The sequence below is a fragment of the Rhipicephalus sanguineus genome, chromosome 10, assembly GCF_013339695.2.
Source record: "Rhipicephalus sanguineus isolate Rsan-2018 chromosome 10, BIME_Rsan_1.4, whole genome shotgun sequence".
NCBI lineage: Eukaryota > Metazoa > Arthropoda > Arachnida > Ixodida > Ixodidae > Rhipicephalus > Rhipicephalus sanguineus.
Window position 1 is genome coordinate 100,690,602 of NC_051185.1, and position 21,073 is coordinate 100,711,674.

Below are 21,073 nucleotides of genomic sequence, written 5' to 3' on the forward strand. Positions count from 1 at the left end.
TTATTTTTGCAAGTCTCCAGTCTGGAGGGATCCAACCATTTGCGAATGAGTGATTTACAAGATTAAGAAGGTTCTGACGAGACACTTCAAATAATATTTTTAACATGCATGACGTATACCGTCAGGACCGGGGGTTGAATTCGGGAGTAACTGAACAGCATGCTGCCAGTTCTTCTATGGTTACGTCAACGAAATCATTCACATATAAAGGTTTTTGGAATTTTGTTTGTAATTGAGAGGCAAATCGCTGTTTTAGTCCCAATGCAATTTCACCTAGTAAATCAGCCAATTCTTTTAAAGTTGGAACAACTGATTCTACGTAAATAGGAAAAGGAATAGCCTTACGAGATCTAAGAAATCTAAAAAGATCCTCTTTATTCTTGCTTTTAGATAGAAAAGTATAACGGTTATCGTCATGTTTAGCTTTAGCTTCGGAAACGATTCTCTTAAATTTAGCTTTGGCATATTTATAATTACACCAATTAGTAGGATTCCGGTTAATTAAAAGTTTTTTCCATACAGCCTTTCTGCGCCTGTACTGTCGATCACAATCAGAATTCCACCATGCACTTACACTTTCCATTTGTGGAAGGTATCGTAAACTGATTTTTTCATAGTGCTTTTCAAAACAGAACACAAACTCACGGCTTTAATTTCATTTTCAGTGCTAGTCAGAGAGGATAACGTTGGCTGTAAACTTTTTTGAAATTGTGAGTAATTTACAAAAGCGTGCGATTGACATTCCGTTGGGACCAATGGGATATTATTGTCAATAACTACGGGACGGTGATCGCTGTTTGTTGCAGCATGAACCGCAGCCCAAGAAGAGATAAAAAGGCTTGAGCTGGCGAATGATAAGTCTAAAACAGATCTCGTATTACATCGAATAAATGTAGCTACTTTAGATTTAAAACAAGGATAATTGTTTTTACTTATCCAGTTCCACAATAATTTACCGGGAGAGTCAGTGCGGTAACCCTAAGAGACGTGATGCGAGTTAAAGTCTCCTGCAAAAAATGTGTTTGGTCTACAAAAGCTCAGAGTGATGTCAAGAATACCTTCAACTTGTACGCCAATCGGAAAGTAGCTGTTAACAATAGAAAGTGGTGCACAGCCTGGTAGAGCTAATTCCAATACCAAAATATCGTGTTCACGCGATACTGACTGATAATCAACTTTCGCTTTATGACAAAATGTTGCCGATATAAAACACGCTAATCCTCCACCTCTAGAGTTCCTGTCCAAACGAAAACATTTATAATTCTGTAAATGAAAATTTTGATCCGATGACAGCCAAGTTTCTTGTAACAAAATTACGTGAGGGGACTGTTAGGAAATAAGGTAGGAAATAATAAATCTGTGCTAGCAGACAGTATAAACCGGTAGTTCCACTGAAGAACCTTAAGAAGAGCTTTCCTAGCTTGCCTTCGTGTCTTCCTCTTCGGCGCTTGTCTTCGTGTATTCCTCGTCGTCAGTGTTGCGTGGTTCTTGTTTTTCGTTCCGCCGTTTCAGCATCATCACGCCTTGGAGTCGTCATACGCGATTGCATTAGGAAAGCTGCAAGTTTTTCGCAACATTTGGGGCGGAAGAGCGGAACCCAATGCAAATATACGTCAACATATTGTAAGGATAAAAGTACAGTGCCTTTGCGGTAATAGGTAGAAAGAACTTCGATGTCAAATTAAATAGAAGGAGTCAATTTGCATTTGGAAACTATTATTGATACGAGCGTAACCGCTTGCAAATACAGTGGTGCGCAAGAAATCGGAGGTTTTGTGGAGGCCGGTAGTTAGCAAGGTGCTTGAGAAAATTTCCACGCAGAATCTCCACCGAAACTCGTCTAAATTATCCGCAAGCGTTTGGTGCTATCACTTGCTGTTTTGTCGTCATATGCTGCTGTTTTCCAAGAACTGCGAGAATGTCTTTTGGGATAATTGCTAGAGACACTATAAAGCATCTTGAAACACAAAAGTGCCGTCGCGAGAGCAGCACGTTAATTATTATGTAACAAAGGAAGAACAGCCAAATAGCATGCTCTTTGTTTTCGCAGGGATGTGCTTCCCACACTTGGGCGGCTTTTTCTCGAATGTTCTTGTTTTTCTCTTCTTTATTTAGTATATTTATATGCACAAAACAAACTGCCAGTACGTCACTACAGATCATATAGGATATTCGTTGGAGTTGTATGGAGCGAACGTCATGCGATCAAATCTTTAGGCACAAATATATGGTCATACGCTCCAACATACAAGCGAATTGTACTGATACATAAGAAATGTGCCAATATTAGGCGTGGGCAACACATATGTACATCATACGATCGCCACATTTACTAAGTATACGCAATAATTTATCAGTGCACACGACAAATACGCCAGATTTACCTGCGTTACTCGTACTACTAGTTATGCGTTCGGCTAGTCTATTTCGTTCTGCAATCGTGGGCTGGACGAAAGGATATTAACAATGTGGACGAATATACATAGGTGGCTACGAATATATATTTTAAAAAGCATAGCTGCTAAATGGAGAAAGCTATGAGGGCAAATTCACAATCAAGTACTGTGTCGTTGAAAGTTCCGAGGAGTTTTCATAAAATATAAAGAAAAGCAGAGAGGGTGAATCGCATATGAAAAGTGAAAACAAAGATGGCCGTGAATATTCACTAAGGAGAGGAAAAAAGAAATCACAAGGAAAATTGGCTGTGACAACAGAAAGGGCACGGTTTACAATTTGGAGCCAGAGCCGAATGAACACAGATACAAAACTCTGCAGAAAACATTCACAAAAGAGAGGAGGCATGCGTCTATCGTAAGAAAAATCCGAATATGAGATGTACTGCACTGCCTTGCGGTCCTGATAGAGGAAATAGTCGACCTCCAACCCATTTACCGCGCTTTCGTTTTCAGGTTGGCTTTGTCGCACGATTCGGTGACTTTGCTAGAAAAAAAAATGCTTAGTTGAATTACAGAAGGAAAGCACTTCTTAACGCCGTGCCATTAGTGTTTTCTTCAATAAAGAGAATGTTCGCGAAAAGTGCCAGGACTTAATGCTGCGATGATGCGAGCTGGCACATAACGCGTCGTTGACAGTACTCAGGAAGCCCGCCGAACGCTTTTTTTTCTGAGACGAAGTTTACGAGATTACAGAAAAGTATGGCTTTCGTATTGTTTACACTAAAACTTTCAACATCTGGAACAGTGTGTCGGAATGGAACGAAAAAAAAGAAAAAAAAACGATATTTTTGACCGGAACAGAAACGTAACTGAAACTTTATGTATTATTTCGCTCCGGAGTGAAACCGAAATTTTTTTAATTGTTATTCGTTTCACAAGAAAACTTGGCAATCCGGAACAACTGAGGTCATGCAGCGTGAGCACTTGTGCATCTCACAGGGTACAGTAGTAGCGCGTGCATCACGCAGGCATTCCAAAACAAAGAGATGCTGAAATTGTGCGAAAATTGAAAACAGTGGCAACAAGAGATTTCTATACTAACGCAAGTGGACTTTTGCGCGCTTTTCACACATGCCAGCGTGGAGAGGACATTGTCAGCGCTGTCAGATCAAAACAGCCGATTTTGGGGCCATAGTTGTCCGCCGCCGCCGGTGTGCGTAAACGCTATCGCGTGAGATAAGAAAAAACATGGCTGATAACCCTTTCATAGCAATCAGTGTAACACGAATGTGAAACATGTCTTCACAGGGGTAGTTGAGCGTTTATAGTGCATTGTTTCGCCGCAAGGGCGAAGGAATGAATGCTATAGCAACGAATTTTATTGTCACGCGAATAACGGCATGCAGCTCGAAACTTCCAGCGCGCTCTACAGCAGAAAGGACGCACGAAAACATCTACAGGACGAGCCCGAACTAACAACTGTCAGAATTGTTACTTCTTTGCGTGTGAGCAGCGCACTCTTTTCGGAAACGCGGTCGCTGTAGCGAGCGAAGTGACCTTCGTTCTCTCTGAATCGTCAACGGAAACTTGCGGTGCAAGGACAAGACGTTACGATCCGCCGCCATCATGATGTAAGCGCGTGCACACGAGAGACACCCCCTGTAGAAGCGCGCTCACTTCGCGACGCATTGGACGTCGACCTTTAGAGCGCGCCCTGCATGCTCTTCGCGCCATCTCGGTAGTGGTAACAAGAACACGCTGAAGCCACCGAGCTCTGAATACCGCGAACGGTAAATGGTGTATATAAATAGGCTGCTGTTAGTAAGCTTAAGAACGTGCGGTATGTGGCCGTGTGGTTTCAGGCCGCGCACTTCGGAGCAAAGGGTCGTAGGTTCGACTCCCGGCAACGGAACTTTTTCTTCTAATTTTTTTCTTTGCCATCCGTAAGGATATATTTTACGGCGTCATATCCGTGACGGAAATACATCAGTGGAGCCGTGGTGGACCCCGGCATAAAACACTTTCGTGTTAAAAATGAAATCAGAAAAAAATTTCTAGGATCGGATGGGACTTTAACCCGCGCCCTCTGCGTGGCAGTCGAGTATTTCACCACAATGCCACGCCGGTGCTTGTAACTCGTTCGCAAAAATACTCCATACAGGCGTCATGGCGGGCAAGGAATCGTGTTAACATATGAGATATAGCATGGCAGAAGAGTAGAGTAACAACCTGGCGTCACACAATGCGATGGCGCAACGAGTCGGTCGTTGAATTCTTACAACCCGTTACAAAAGGCTCAACTACAATTCTTCATCGTCATCAGCCACAGCACAAAGTACACATGATGCCTTACAGATGTGTAGCGGGTGCCACGATTCTCCGAAGAATGGCGAAAATTCGCATAGTGGGTGCTTCGCTACGTCAGAAAAATTGCGATAACATATAGCGCAGTGGGTACTTTGCATGTGTACTTGTATTAGTTGCCCCAAGAGAGTCTACAACGGGATCTAGACAGGCCGCTCTTCCAGCTTTTGCTGTGACTGTGCCGCGCGTTCCGCCCAGGCCTCGCAATTGTTTTTATCAGAACAGCAGTCTCGCACATTCGGACGGTGTCAGCACGGCGTCTGTCATGTTTCGGTAGCGTTCGTCGGCGTCTAAATTGCTGCGTAATCACAGAGTTGGAAAAAAAAAAAACCGATCATAACAACAGCTGCCACCCGAGAATATTTGAATTGCAAGACTAAGACGGACAGAAGACGCCATCTTCCGGGACAAACACGGGACCTTTCGGTGGCTTCACAAGCGGCCCCCTCGCAGAGTGGGGATGCGCCGTCCAGCCTTTTTAAAGGAGGTCAGTGGTTCAAGAGGAATCTAAACTACGGCATGACTATGAGGCTCGTCATCGTAGTTGACTCCGCATTAGATTTGACCAAATAGGCTTCTGTAACGTGCATGCAATATCTAAGCACACGTGTGTTCATTGCACTTCGCCGCATCGGAAGTGCGGCCGCCGTGACCGCAGATAAGTAAACTTATTCAATGTATTACGAGCTGCACTAGGTTGAATTGTGAAGCGGCCTTCCTACGTGTGGCCGCTCAAGGGAAGTGCCTTGCCGGCGGCTACTCGCGGCTACGTTCTACTGCGAATGGAGCCAACTCTACGAAGGTTCTCAACTAAGGTCACTCCGTTCACTGACAAGAGTGACACAAGTTTCCCTATCTTTTGTTTGTAAACTAGGAGGCTAAGGTTCACACCAACACCATTTCGGAAAGTGATGAGAAGACATCAGCGAAAGAAGCACTGAACTATAAAATAGGAATTAGAAATTAAATCTTCAAGTCTCTCTTTAGCCTAATGATGACGCCTAAAAGGTTAACAACTGCCTTACAAATAAGACAGAAGACTTGCTAATGATGGACGTATTTCGTGACGGACAGTGTTGAACATCAGACGCAAGCTCCAACAGAGACCCTGTGACAGTGAGAAAGAGAGCGAGTGGAACTTTCATCAAAGCAAAGGGGGATCTTAGATTCTCTATGCCTGGGGTCTTACGTCCAGGGCTCTACTGGCCTTGGCCGTCCGCAGGACTTGAACCGAGATAGCGAGCTGCACACGCGTATTATGAAGTGCTGGCGCCGCAGTGCGCGCGAGTGAGAAAAAAGAGAGAGCAAGGAGGGCACCAATGGTGGCCGCCGGGAGCTCTTGCACGCTATTGGTTCTTTTTTAGGTCACGTGACTGAGCCCACGCGCATTTTCGAACGCACGCTCGCCCCCTCCACGCCACAGATCAGCGCACCGAGGGCGCGTGTGAGTAGGTTTCAAGAGGGTGATAGTTTCGATGAGCAATGTGGTTCCGACTGTCAACGTGAAGTGCCTCCGCGTCCACCTGTGCAATGACCATGCTGTTATTGATGCCCCCCCCCCTTATGTAATACCCTGAAAAGGGCCTTTAAGGGTCAATAAATAATGATGACGATATCATTATGAGAGACGCCGTAGAGGCGCGTTCCGGAAATTCTGGCCACCTGCGGTTGCCAGTGCAGCTATTGGATGGGCATTCTTAAGTAAAAATGATGTTTCACTCAAGAAAGTAAAGAGTGAAACAAAAGATTATGTCAAAAGCTAAACCTCAGCAAACTCGCTCGTGATATCGTCAGTGAAAGAGCATTGGTTTTTAGGGGCGAAGCTCCTTATAGCGGCACCCGTTCGTCCCTCGTAGCGTAGTATGTAACCAGTCTTACGCTTTGACCTGCAAGGTGGTGCCGGAGGGAGATTTTTCCTGTGCGTTGTTGAACAATAAAAAATTCGCAGCGTTAGCTAAAAGCCGACTTCTTCTGTCTCTCATTCCCATTAGCAGCCATTCTTTACCTCCAAGGTAGTGCCTGGTGAGATTTCTCCTGTGCGTGATTAAAGAATAAAAATTTTGTTCAACACGCCGTTGATTGATGAAATAAAGCAACAAAAGACGCCAGATGTTTTGTAAAAGCAAAACGAAAGAACGCCAGATGTTTCTAAAGCAAAACGAAAAGACGCCAGCTGCTTAACGAAAGACGCCAGATGTTTTCTAAGCAATGGTTTTCTAAACAATGAAAATTGACAGCGTACATGTAAAATTAAAGTGCGCTGCAAGTCGTCATAACTCATCGAACCTTTAGTATAAACACGCCCGATCTCACGTCGGTGATGATGTACTGGGCAGAATTCACGGAAGATTCACGGTTTCCCGATGAACCTCCGCAGCTTCGCCCACTCATCATCATTCACTCCGTGGATATGCTGTGATTTTTAACTGTTCTTTTAAGTGAAGACCCATAAGTCACAATGGCCGTTGCGTATCATCGTGTGAGAATCAGGTACACGGTAAAAGTCTGTTGGCCTTTACATTCAAGACAAGTTGAAGTTACTGAGCATAGATGATGTGTTTTTGACGAAGAATTCTTAGCAAGTGATCAGTTATCGTCAAACTGAGTCTTGCAATAACTTGCGTGCTTTCGTGATGGACGTCAAAGATGTGTATTATTCGTTAACCCATAATAAGCTACTTTCATGCGTTCAAGAATGCATGGACGTTCATGATGAACTGAATTTGATAAATACCGTCGGCATATCGTTGCAAGGGTTTCGTGAGTTTATTTCTAATTCAACGCCATATTAACACGAAAGCGTTTTATGCTGGGGTCCACCAACTACTTCCGTTACCGGTCTTCACGTTCATAAAATGGACGCCAACTGGTGAGAAAGGAAGAAACCAAGAAAATGATATGCCGCTGGGAATCGAAACCACGACGCTGCTGCCGCGGCAGTAAGCGACCGACGCTAAACCAACTAAGCTAGCTTGGGAGATACTGGACACCTCACGAACGCGCCTTATATCTTTTACACATTCTCTCTCGCACGGATCTCTCTGTTGGCGGTGTAGATAGGCGGGGCGGAGCGGGTGCCGCCGTCTGTGAGAGGTGAAAAGGAGTAATGCGTCACGATCGACACTCACTAGCGCTTACTTCGAGATTGCGTGCGATATCGGAGGCCATGGTTAAGGCGTCTCGATACCAGCGAGGGACACTGGCCGCGCTGGCCTCGCCGAGGCACCCTAGACACAGTTAGGTTCTTCGCCCTTCGGTTTGCGTGAGCGTGCGCCGGCTCATCGGAGTAGTGCAGCTTCCACATGCACCAACCGGATTTCTCCACCGCCGACTACATCGAGTGCGAGAGCACCGACTAACAAACCTGCTGCAATACGTGTTGCAGAAAGGACACGATTTCGACGGGCGAATGTCGTGCCTTGGTGGAGCGAAGCGGAGGCCCGCGGGACGCACGCGTTTGCGGCTCAGGCTAAGAACCTCTACGAACTAGGCATCAACCTGGCTGCATCCACGCCAATCGGTGCTATAGCTGCCAAACTCCAATAAACATTGTACAAGCTCTCATATATCATTACAGAATAAGCACTACTTCTGTGTAGATACGTTTCACTTTCGTGTTATACAGATTCCTATGACGGTGGGATCAGCCATGTGTTTTTTTCTCAGTGTGACTGAAATATTTTTCTTCAAAAATTAAAAAATTCGCATTGGTTCATGCATTGCGCCCATCCTTAGAGGTCTCTATCTTGCCCGCCTAAACAGAAAACTCGGTAGCCAACTTATAAGTTCAAATTCCAAGGATGTGTACCGGTACATTGATGATTGTCTTGTTTTCCTGGATACAAACAGATTTTATAATGATGTGTCTCAGCTACTAGATGCTCTTACAAAGTGCTTTCGTACGCTCCTTATCATCCATGAAACACCGGGAATCAACAGCCTCAGATATCGGGGCATACGGATGTGTTTAGCGGGTAACCATGTTTGTTGGTCGTATGAGTGTAGAGACAATAAGCCATTTCTGCCATTTTAGTCGCGTCATTCTAAGCTCGTAATGACGGGTATAGGGAAGCTAACATTAACCAACGCGCTTCGCCGCTCCCTTTATCTAAGTGTCACAGCAGTTTCGCGCTCAGGCCGAGTACTTGAAAAATGCTGGGTACCCCCAGCCAATGATCACTTCAGTGGCCGGAGGTCTTAAAACCTTCAGACGTGGCCGCCTGAACCCGCTGAAAAAAGTGCCACAAAAGGAGGGGGGGGGGAAGAAAAGTAAGCTATGGTATCTTATGTAAAAGGTGTATCACTAAGGCTTAAGAAGATTGGAAGCACCGCTAACGTCAAGGTCGTGTTCACAGCGCCAAACAGACTATCCAGCCTGTGCAAAGCCAGCTACCGGAAAGCCAAGGAAGCTGGGTGTACGACAAAGAACAGACATAGCTTTGTTGAGTGCGTCACGAATATGGTGCATGAGCTACCGCTAACCTGCGGGAGGAAGTAAACACCGGCCAGACTGGTCAATGTATGAACGGCAGCTTGCGGGGCCACGCCAACAATGTGCGCAATGACGCGATTCGTGCCATCTTAGCCTCCACTGCAAGAACTGTGGGTGAAATGCCCCAGTATTCGCAATGCTACATCGTGGCAAGCAGCGCCAAGCAAATGTCACGCGAGGTAACACAAGCTGTGAATATCGCTAAATGGGGGGCACGTGCGTGAGCCCAACATCAGTTGGTCCAAGAAAAAAAAGAAATCAATTGTCTTAATCACAATCCATGAACGACATGGCGGAAAGAGCAGTAAATATCTCCTCTTAATCTTTTCCTTTTTAGCCGGCTTTCACTTTTCAGTGAAGTTAGAAATTGGGCTAGTTGGTTGTGCATGTTGGGAGGGAATTGCGCTTTGTTAAGTCCCAGTTAACTGTAGCGCAATTCCCTCCCAACACTTTTCAGTGTTCATCGTTTCCGACGTGAAATGTGACAAATGTGGTCGCGCGGGCTTTTCACCAGTCCCATATATATGAGTGCGACGCTTTGAAAATAAATCTGTTGGAAGTTAGCGCGTGTATTCATCGGTGTTAGTTGTTTTTGTCTCGTGTGTGCGCTAGAAACAGCAATGGAACACGAACATGCCCAAATCTACGTGATTTCACTGATCATCAAGCTAACATGGCAAAGAGTTTGGACGTGGTTTTCCACTCGTGCGCGTCGCCGTCCGTGCACAAGTGGGTGCGGAGGCACTTCGCGTTGACAGTCGGAACCAAATTGCTCATCGAAACTATCACGCTATCGAAACCCACTCGCACGCGCCCTGTACGCGCGGATCTGCGGCGTGGCGGGGGGCGAAGTGCGTTCGAAAACGCGCGCGCGAGCCCAGTCACGTGACGTCAAAAGAAAAACCAATAACGCGCAAATGCTGCCCGCGGGAGCCGCTTAGCGCCGCTGGCTCCCTCCTCGCTGTCTCCTTTTCTCTCTTGCGTGCGCTGCTGCGCATAAGTCTGCCCCATCCATATACTTAATAGGGGAAGGCCGTGGGCGCTGCTATGAACCTTCGCTTCCCCCCCTCCCCTCTGAAAAGGAACCCTGCGCATGCCTATGCTCACAATATTTAGCGCGGCCGGTTGCCGCGGCACGCTCGGTCGGCAAAGTCACTAGCGGTGCGAGATCTTTGCATAACTGGCGCGGGCGACTCTTTTCCCCCGGAGTGACGTTTTTGAAGCAGATCGTGCGACGCCGTACGAAAAATAAATAAATAAATATAATATATAAATATATATATATATATATATATATATATATATATATATATATATATATATATATATATATATATATATATATATATGCATCTGGCGGTAGTATTCGCGCGATTGACACACGGAATTTTTCTTATCACGATGAGTCACCGAATCATTTGAGCCGCACACGCGCCTGCGCAGGAGCGCAAGCATGGCAAAACCATACAAAAGACGGAAGCAAGGGAGTCAGATATATAAACTAGCTCTGATAAATCTATATTGTAGCTGCAGGAATCCACACTCGCTCAGGCGCGAAATTCGTGGCCGCCGGTAGTAGGGGCTGCTTGAAGGGAATTGGGCATGCTACCCGCAAGACCTTCACTTGCATTCAAACGCCGAATATTTACCGGACGGTTGCTTTTAGGAATACTCGAACTTCACTCAAACACCGACTGGTGAAGGAAGGTTGCCTTTACGAATACCCGTAAGAGACTTGGTGGTACGGGACGCTGCCGCTAGAAATTGTCGAGCGTCACTCAAAGACCTGCTGGTGAGGGAAGGTTGCCCGTACCAATGCCCGTAAGAGATTTGCTGGAACGGAACGCTGCCCGTAGAAATTATCGAGCTTCACTCAAAAACCTGCTGGCGAGAAAAGGTTGCCGGTAGGAATCCTAGAATTTCCCGCAAGATTCTTACATGTCCAACAAAACCATCCTGAAGGAATTTTTGATCGGGGAAATTTCCAGACCTCAGCACTTTCAAGGACGAACAGCGAAAGCACACTAAATTAGCACTGCTCTTCACAGCTCCTACAGCACGCATTTTTGTGTACGCGAGGGACTTTTGTATAGGAAGAACTTTTCCAGCACTGGCTCACGTTTCCTTCTGGTGGTGCCGGAAAGCCTTCGGCCAGCGATTCTAAGTGCTATGCACGACGATCCTACCTCCGGACATCTAGGTTCTGCGCGGACGCTCTACCGCACTAAGAAACGCTTTTATTGGCCTGGAATGCGACAGTCTATCGAGGTGTATGTGGCCAGTTGCACGCAGTGTCAGCGCCACAAACGCGCATCTGCTGCTTTGGCTGGTCTCCTACAGACGGTGCCACCTCCAAGCACACCTTTCCAACAAGTAGGTATTGACCTCGTGGGCCCTTTTCCAAAATCAGTGCAAGGCAATCGCTGGGTAATTGTATGTGTCGATTACCTCACACGCTACTGCGAGACGGCAGCCGTGCCCTCCGCAACTGCCATCGACGTCTCGGTGTTCCTGTTGCAACACGTTATCCTCTTACATGGCCCACCTCATGTGATCATCAGTGATCGTGGACGACAATTTACGGCGGATATCGTAGATGAGCTGCTTCGACTGTGTGAGTCCCACCTGCGTCACTCGTCTCCATACCACCCGCAAACGAATGGGCTCACGGAGCGCACCAATCGAACAATTGTAAACATGCTGTCTATGTATGTCTCGTCCGACCATAAGAACTGGGATGACGTGCTACCATTCATAACGTACGCGTTCAACACCGCTAAGCACGAGACAACTGGTTATAGTCCTTTCTTCTTGATGTATGCACGCCCGCCACAGCACACACTCGACACAGTTCTGCCTTTCTCTACGCACGAAAACAACTCTGTCGCCGAAACACACTGCCTTGCGGAAGAGGCGCGTCGTATTACTCGTCTACGCACTGTGGCATCGCAAGACAAATCCAAAGCACGCTACGACATCCCCCATCGTCCTGCAACTTATCGTCCCGGCGATTTAGTGTGCCTATGGACTCCGGTACGGAGACGTGGGTTATGCCAAAAGTTCTTGGCCACATATGACGGACCGTTTGTTGTCATTAAGAAACTAACGGAGGTCACGTACATAGCAGCTCGCCTCACGAAAAGTGGTAGAAGAACTGCTAAAACCCAAGCCGTTCATGCCGCTCGCCTGAAGTTGTGCACACCAAGATGAATCAATGAACTCGCCCGGCGGGCTTCGTCTGCGTGGAGAGGAATGTTGAGCGTACCTGCGAGGACAACGAAGAAGAGTGAACGTGCTGACCGCCCCGCGCTGCAGCTAGAGAGAAGACGAGGACGCTGAGGGAGACAATCTGTTGGCCGCTCCTGCGCTCACCTTCGACACCTAATAAACGGCCCTTCAGCTGTAACGTCTCAGTCGCCTTCGCGCGTAACAATATGTAGAATGCGATCGTAAAATGCGGAAGTACAGACGAATTATGCGATGACTTCAGTTAAATTATTGCTGAAATAGCGCGTCGAAACGTCTACAAATATGCAGGGTTCTGAAAAACTTGAAGTCTTGCCCTTCAAGCGAAACATTGATAGTTATGACAACGTTTGACAATGAGAGCGCTGACAAATTTACAATTATTTTAATGTTTGCAAGTGAGGTTCCTAGATTCCTACGACTGCATGTACTGCAGGAAACATACGCGTGCTAGTGAAATGAGCATTCGTGGTGTTGAAGGGGTGCATTTTAGCGCAAAATATGAAAGAAAGGCATGAGTAAAAAGTAGCAGAAAGCAGAAAGGTCGGGGTCAAAAAGGTGTGCTTTCTCCTACTTTTTACTCGTGCCTTTCTTCCATAGTTTGCGCTAAAATGTGCCCCGTCGAGTTTAAAGAACTCGCCCAGCAACAAGTCTTACTCATGCATGGAGTTGCAGGCGCAGGTCGAGCTCGATATCCGTGAAAGCATGTGCCGCAAAGCTGTCATGAAGGTCCAACCGCATGCACGCGAATTTTGAGCGACGTCAACGAGCGACAGCGACAACCGGGCTCCGTCGCGCTGTCGCGTCGCGACGGGAGCACCCACATGTTCGCGACAAAGTGTCAGGGTTGCTCGGTTGAAAACTACTGTGTTCGCGCAGGTAAACTGCGAAAAAGAATTGCATAGTAGTTGAATGGCAACATGCGAATTTATTATTGTCTTGCGTGAGATAAGGAAGCCATGAAAGCGTTTAGTGACCCTGTTTTTTCACAGCCTTTTGTTTACTCGCGACAGTAGTATTTGCTGTGCACTCGAGGGCGCGCCCGGAAGCCTACGCTACTACGTCGCTCTATGCAAGCTGTGTCATCTTAGGGTTAGTCCACGAGGCGCACTACCACAACGTTTCCTCCTGCTGTCATGGTACGTTTATGAAAAGCCGAAGCGCCTCACATGGCTGCCTCGCAAAGACAAGGTATATCTCACACGACGACCAAGTTGACACTGCCGCACGCGACCACCAGTGCAACATGCTACCACCTAAACATGAAAACTAACCGTTGATGTGGTCGGGCGTTGCCCATAGGACCGGGACCAGCCAGGCCTTAGGGAGAAGTAGAGCTCAGGAGCTGGAGCTGATTGCAAAAACGTTTATTTACATGACTATTTGGTTGCGTGTTTGCGGAGCGTCTCGACGCTCCCGCTATAAAGCCTCGGTCTTCCCAAGGTTCTCTCTTGGAGAAAACCATTGAGTTCAGGACAGTCCAATCAAAAAGTTGTCTTCATCTCCACCCCCAAAGGGGAAAGGTCAAGCACCGCGTCCTTCCCACCCAAGGAAAGAGAGAAGCGGCGCGCCCGGCTCGACGGACGACGCCCGGGAAGTGAACCGAAGACACAATAGGGCACCATACACACAGTGAAGGGATCGCGGTGGCGCTAATTCCTGAAAACTGGCCGTGTTGTCAGGTGCAGTCTTCCCTTGCCTCGATAGCGGCGCGGCTCTGCAGCTCCTGGCCAGGTCACCAAGCCATAAAGGCAACGTGGAGTGTGACAGATATTCTCGATTACGAATCTGAGGCGCTTGGCTGATTGTCTGGTGCATCTCGCAGAATGCTGAACAAAGTAGTACACAAGTGACTGCCTTTTCAGAGCAGCCATGATGGCAAAGAGCTCAATTCCAGGCCATCAAACCCTCAAACTCGGCCGGGTGTGTCCAAGGCAATTGACGTGGGGAACTGGCAGCTTCAAAGGGTTCAGGACACGACTGCCGTGTTGTCGCCGTATAAGGTGTTCTTCGGGAAACGTTGACGATGCAGAAAGCAGGGCAGAGGCCGTCAAATCATTCCCACGATCCCGCGGCGCCAAGCCGTGAAATCCGATCATAACAGCCAGGCCGCCGCCCCAGGAGGTCTCGAAGGGGACGCAGCACCAAAGCACCCCGGAGAGGCCGCAGACTTACTCCCTTGTTTTGGTTCTCACGTAGGCTGAGCCCCGGCTTTGGAACTGAGAACCGGCTTGCAAGTACCGGAAATGAACCAGCCAAGCTCAAGCCACAACAAACAGGGAGCACCCATGTGCCATTGACAAATCCCGGGCTACATTCTCTAAAGAAAACTTCCTCGAAAATTACACTTACGGTCTCGCTCGTAAAAATCAAGGATCAAATAACAAAAGCCATTAGCAACACAGACCCACTAAACATGAACAAAATCAATAGCCTAACGTTTTCGTATTATTTCCAGAGAAAGCCACATCCTCTGAGGAACGCATGTGCAACAGGCGATACAAAAACGAGAAGGAGTGATTTATAAAATTGGCTAAATGCATGTTATGAACACAAAACGCAAAAAAAGGAATGTAAAGTTACTTTGGTGTTAAAGCGGATAGGCACGGCATAGGCCAGCAGCGTTTCTGCTATCTTGGCCAACATCGTGGTCCAAACAACACGCCTCACCTTTTGCGACATGGTAAATTTTGCCCATCAAAGTTTTCCCGGCGGCACGCAATTGCCCCGGAACATCCCTGAGATAGCTCGAACACTCCTTCTAGCTGAAGGAAAAGACAGCAGTGCCTACTAGATAGGCGGGTGCGTAACCTTGATTGCCCTCAAAACAAGGTCCATAATTCGGAAGCCGAACGACGCGTGCTTAGAGCCGAATGTATGGACAAGGTCCGGCCCTGTGGCCTCGTAAGGCACTGAAAGCAAGGAAAACAGAGTAGACCGCAAACAGCCATTCCAGTCTGTCAGGCTGACAGCCCATAACTCTTCTGAATGAGGCAACACTATGCCGGACTCCCGTTTTTCCTGGAGCCTCGCTCGGGGGTTTCCTAGTGACTTGAAAAGTTCGTCGCCAGCGCATTCATCGCGACTATTGACTTGTGGGTCAGCAGCGTTTAACCCTTCCCGAATCGCGCAGCTCTTCATCTCAGGCGAGGACTCTAAAACTATCGGACGCGTCAAACCTGCAACCGTATGGTCAACAAAACAGAAGCCCTTCTTTCTCAAAAGCATATCCCAGTCGTTATAAGAGGGATAATGCTTGGGCAGGCTTTGTGACACGGCAGCATCCGTTGCGAGCAGTCCGAATGGTCCCTCAATCTCCAAGCGGCTATCAACCTGTGGACCAGGTCGTTGAACAATACCAACGTACCATTCGCGCTTCTTTGGTATCGGCTGCGGCTTGGCTCTGTAGGCGTGGGCCTTATGTATACCCTGAGGTGCTCAGGTATGCACGCCGAGCTCTACTACGTCCGCCAGGCTCGCCTGCCCATTCACCAAACCCTACTGCACCACCTGCTGCTGGTTTACGCGACCTTCAGGCGTTCACTCAACACTTTCAGTCAATGGCTCAATCTTTTACTAGTGTCAGTTATCCCGGACCTGCTTCTGCGCATTCCCTGTTGAAATATTTACCACACGACACCAGCAATGCATGCGACGTTCACCTATCGCCGCCATTGGATGACGAAATATAGGACGCGTTATACGCAATGTTCGGCCCCCGGGCCTGACGGACATCCTGCTGAGTTTTACGTACAGTTCTGGCCTATCGTTGGCCCATTTATGTTACGCGTCATTCGTTAATGTTTCCAAGATCGTACCCTCCCGAACTCTTTCTACAGAGGCCGTATTACACTATTTCCCACTAAAGACCCACTGTCCACACAACCGGAAAATTGGCGCCCTATTACCCTTCAGCATGTAGATTACAAACTCTTGGCCAACATCCTGGTGCGCCGAATCAGTCCGTCTCTTGCGTCAGTAATCGCTCCCCGCCAGTTTTGTTCCATTCCAGGGCGAGAAATTCACACCCATACATTGTTAACGCGCGACATCATCCACTACACCACTGGTCGATGTACCCAAGGGCTGCTGGTTTCCTTAGATGAGGAAAAAGCTTTTGATTTCATTCAGCATGACTGCTTAGTAAATGTTTTAATTGCATTCGGTTTCCCGGACAATTTCAATCACCTCATTCACGCTCCTTCCATTAGAACCCTTCTTAAGGGCCTTTGAACGTGACCCACGGATTCGACGCTTACCCCTACCTGGTGATACGCAAGTAGAGGTCACTGCATATACTGATGATATTACCCTATATGTCCATAATGAACAGTCGCTGGAGGATGCCATTTATACTTTTCATCATTTCTGCATGATCCCAGGTGCAAGGTTAACTTTTTTTAAAGCGAAGATTTCTTTATTGGAAATCGCAGCTGTCATGTCAGTATCACATCGCCTTCAGAATCGTCTCCTACCACTACGATCATCGGCGTCACTTTCAATGCATTCGGTCTACATGACAACACCTGGTCATTCGTTCTACAAACTCTCGAAACTGATTTCACAGTTGCCAAACATTGTGATTTCTGCTCCTGCAAAGTTGGTACTTATCGCAACCGATTTATCTAGGAAAATTTTGGTACATTTGCCACATTGTAAAATCCCCGCTTCGGGACACAAGGAAAGTACAGAGTTGCATCAATTCCTTTTTCTGGTCTGGCGGCACAGAAATATTATCTCGTCCAATATTAGCTCAATCGCGAGACCATGGCGGGTTTGCGTTCCGCGATGTTTCTTCCACCGCTTCTATCTTGTGCCTGCGCACTTTATTGAGAATACTAGGTCGTTACCGTACTCCCGCACAGACCCTGGTTCGTGACCACCTTGGGCCATTACTACGGGTCTTGATGCCGGCTAACCTATAAACCGCAATCCCCAGTCAACTCTGCTACCATTTTTGCATCGAGCCCTTCTGGCATTTCCCCGACGTCTAGAGACTACGTGCCCAGAGATAGAGGGCATAGAAGCTAATGTGGTGGACACAATTGCCGCCTTTCTGCTGCCCGTGCTTCCCTAGCATCGTCAATCTATAATGAACCGCCCATGAAACGTATAACTGCAGCGGCGTCGGCAGCCATCTCCGTGATTTTGTTTGGAGGTTAGGCTGGGGCTTACTCTCCGCTCGAGATCGGTTGCAGGGTTGGTAAGTGGTGCGCGTCTCCACGTGGCCCAACTGCACTACGACTGGAACTGACCGTCATGCGACGCGCCTTATGGCGCGCTGTTCATTCAGGTTTCCGCGGACGTTGTGTTCAGGTTCCCGCGGACATAGTGGACGGCCATTTTCCGCACGGGAGCTCCTCCGCGCATTTAATAGTTCAGCTTTTGGCGAAAACAGATGAGAGGCTTCGGCGGGAAATTATAGCAGGCATGCTTTGTGGCCGATATTGGGCAGAATGAGACACGAGATCCTCGCTTTCCTCTCTGAGGAGCTCTCCTTCCTAGGCGAGCGTGAGTTTCTGTGGCATCGGTCGTGCCGCTTTGTCGACGTCGAACACGAAAGGTTACAACTTACTTTTCGACCGACGTGGTGCTAGACGGCGCCCGTCGAGTCGTTGTTGATGCTCTTGTCTGCCTACCCTCACGATCCGTGTTTATCACTTTCGTCAGTAACCCATTGTGTTTCATTGCATCTATTGTATCTTTGTATCCATTGTTTCATGATATCCCACTGAGTTCTTTTCTACTCAATATCACATCTTAGTCATGTATATTATAGTAATGATGTGTTCAGTACAAGACAGCGATGTTTGACGTGGTACATAGGTGTGCCGATGCGTATGTACCTCTAAATACCAAAATGTTGTGAAGTTTTTGTCTTTTTACATTGTGTAAAAGAGCTTTTTCAAAACAGTTATAATAACATATCGTTGTATCTGGGCTGGCAAAACAAAAAATAAGAGCATAGCCACACCTACTTTTTTCTTTCATATGTGGCTACTTACTCGGCCACAAGTGCTCCTGGTCGAACGTGGCAAGTCATGGCAAAGAATACTGAACGCTATATTATAGGCTTCATAAAAAAAACGTAGAAGTATAAAAGCAGGCTTTAAAAAGTTTGAAACGGGTACGGAAATAAATTGTTAAAAAGTACTTTAGAGCAAAACTTGAGCCTTGATATAAGTTGCTGCCCTCTCAAGACCCACTTCTAACCAAAATAAATTAAAGGCATTCTTTTAACGTAGATTGACTAAATAATGATGTCCCGCCATTTTTGTTTATCAGACGTACAAATACTACAATGAAACTCGCAATGTTTGCAGCAGTGATTTCTCCGGGGCGTTTGATGCGATGTAGGAGATGGCACGTCTTTCGCTCCAGCAGTGGTGTCCCGTGTTCACTGCATGTGCTAGTGCAGCACACCGCACTTTTAATCGTCCATGTACAGCGGTGAGCACTGTTAGGGTGAACACGCGAGCGCGTGGCCGACGGCACTATCAGCGCCGCGTAACAGCCATCGTTGGAAACATTGCACATGCGCAGCATGTGCTTTGCGATACACTCTTTCCACTACGCGCACTGCGTCATAGATATGCTTGTCGGGGATACGCTTGCGTGCGCGCGGTGGAAAGAGTAATTCGGAGAATGCATGATGCGCATGCGCAATGTTTCCACCGATGACCGTTACGCGGTGCCGACAGAGCCTTCGGCCACGCGCTCGCGTGTTCACCCTAAGAGTGCTCACCGCTGTATAGTGTCCTACGGTAGAGTACCCGTATTTCTCTGAATCGTTTGTAAGTCAAGCCCCTCTTTGATAATTGTGTATAGGTACAGCTGCATGCATTTCTCCTCCGGTGAGGTTCTCAAACTGATTGACTTCTCCTGCTAAATAGTAGTGCTAAAATCCAGAATTCCATTGCTGGCATGTCGGCATTCACATTCTCAACTTGACGAAGATGCCATACTTGCTCCTCAATGCGATGCTCGGGGCAACCAAATACGTCTTTTGGCAGGGTTCTCAAAGCATTCATCGCATTCGGCCCTAGAACAGATGACGGACTAATGGCTCTCAGCTTCCGCACCGAAGACGTAGCATTCGGAAGACGTTTCTGAAGATCAGATGCACAAGCCTTAAGAAAAGCAAAACAACGTCGCTTGAGGTAGTGTTGCTCTTTCGTTATGAGTCGTATATTGCTGACGTGGTCACTTAAGCTTCCACCAAAATCCACGTCGTGTAGACCTAGGAATGCTGATCAAAAACACATGGTGCGGCCTACCGCGTGGAGCGGATACTGCGTCGGGCGCCTAGTGCTCCTGGCTGCCGCCGCGGCGCCACCAGTGGGGGAGCCTCTGGGGAGACCGAAAGCGAGAGCGCCGGAATTATTGCGGCGGATCGCGGCTTGATAGCGCAGCTGCTAAGCGCTTGTTAGTTTTTAAATGGTTTCAATAAACTTGCTATAGCGTAAACTATATTTAGTAATCGTCCTACCGAATGTGCGCCGGCGATGCTTCAACCTAGATATAGCAAGTGTTAGTTTTATCTTAAGTGGTTGCTCGTGCGAGTTGCGATTTTTCACGTCATGTTTTCTCTCTTTTGTTGCCGTTGCGCTGTTCACCCTCGATAATGTATGTTTGTGCTACAGTTGTTTTATCAACAGAAGAGTCGCTTATTCACAGGTGCGGTTGTATTTCCGAAATGACTGTTGCTCACACCTTAGAAACAATATCATTGTGAACATTAGGGGAGTCATAATTGCTTTATTGCACGTGTGTAAAAAAAAAATTCGGCAGATCCCACGTACCGTGGGAGTCGATGTTATGCGAAGCATGCGGCGGGTAGGTGACTGTAGCGTAACTTTTTTTACTGAGCGAGACGTTACAAAATGACACTAAAGATTTGTATATATTTTATACGCACACACATATATGTTGAAGAGCCTAATATGTGTAATATAACCAGTTGTTTACGGTTGGGTAACGCTGCCGATGGCAACGTGGGTATTACCAACACCAGAAACGGTAAGCTGATATGTAGTGCTTATACGTGTGCCGAGAACGCACACACGTTTCGCGAACCCATGTGCATGTGTGTAAGACGTTCTTGACAGTTCTTGAACAAGGGCATCATCACCGTGATCAGTGGGCACCAGCAGCTTGTCATGACTTGTTATAGGATCCGGTCGTGATTGTGGTGATGAGGGGTCCATGTGTAGTGAAGTTGTGGCATAGTAGAGGTTTAGGAATTCGTGAATGCCTCGGTCATTTCGTCGAAAAATTGTCTGTCGACACAGCCGGCGACATGTAGGAACCTGAAGCCACCCTTCGCGTTGGTGAGGTATAGGCAGTCGAGGCTGGTAGGCCTGGATAGTGCTACGTAGACCAACATCAGTGGATGGTGTTTGTCGTATTCGTAGACTACCTGGGCGTATGTGGCATACGTAGCCTAGTCTACAAAGCGGCTATCAATTTATCTGGCATCATCCTCGGTCAGCATGAGGCCATCGCCCAGCCTCGTAAGAAATGGAGAGGACGCTGCGTCGTTATGGTGGACGAAGTGCACTTTACGGTGCGGTGA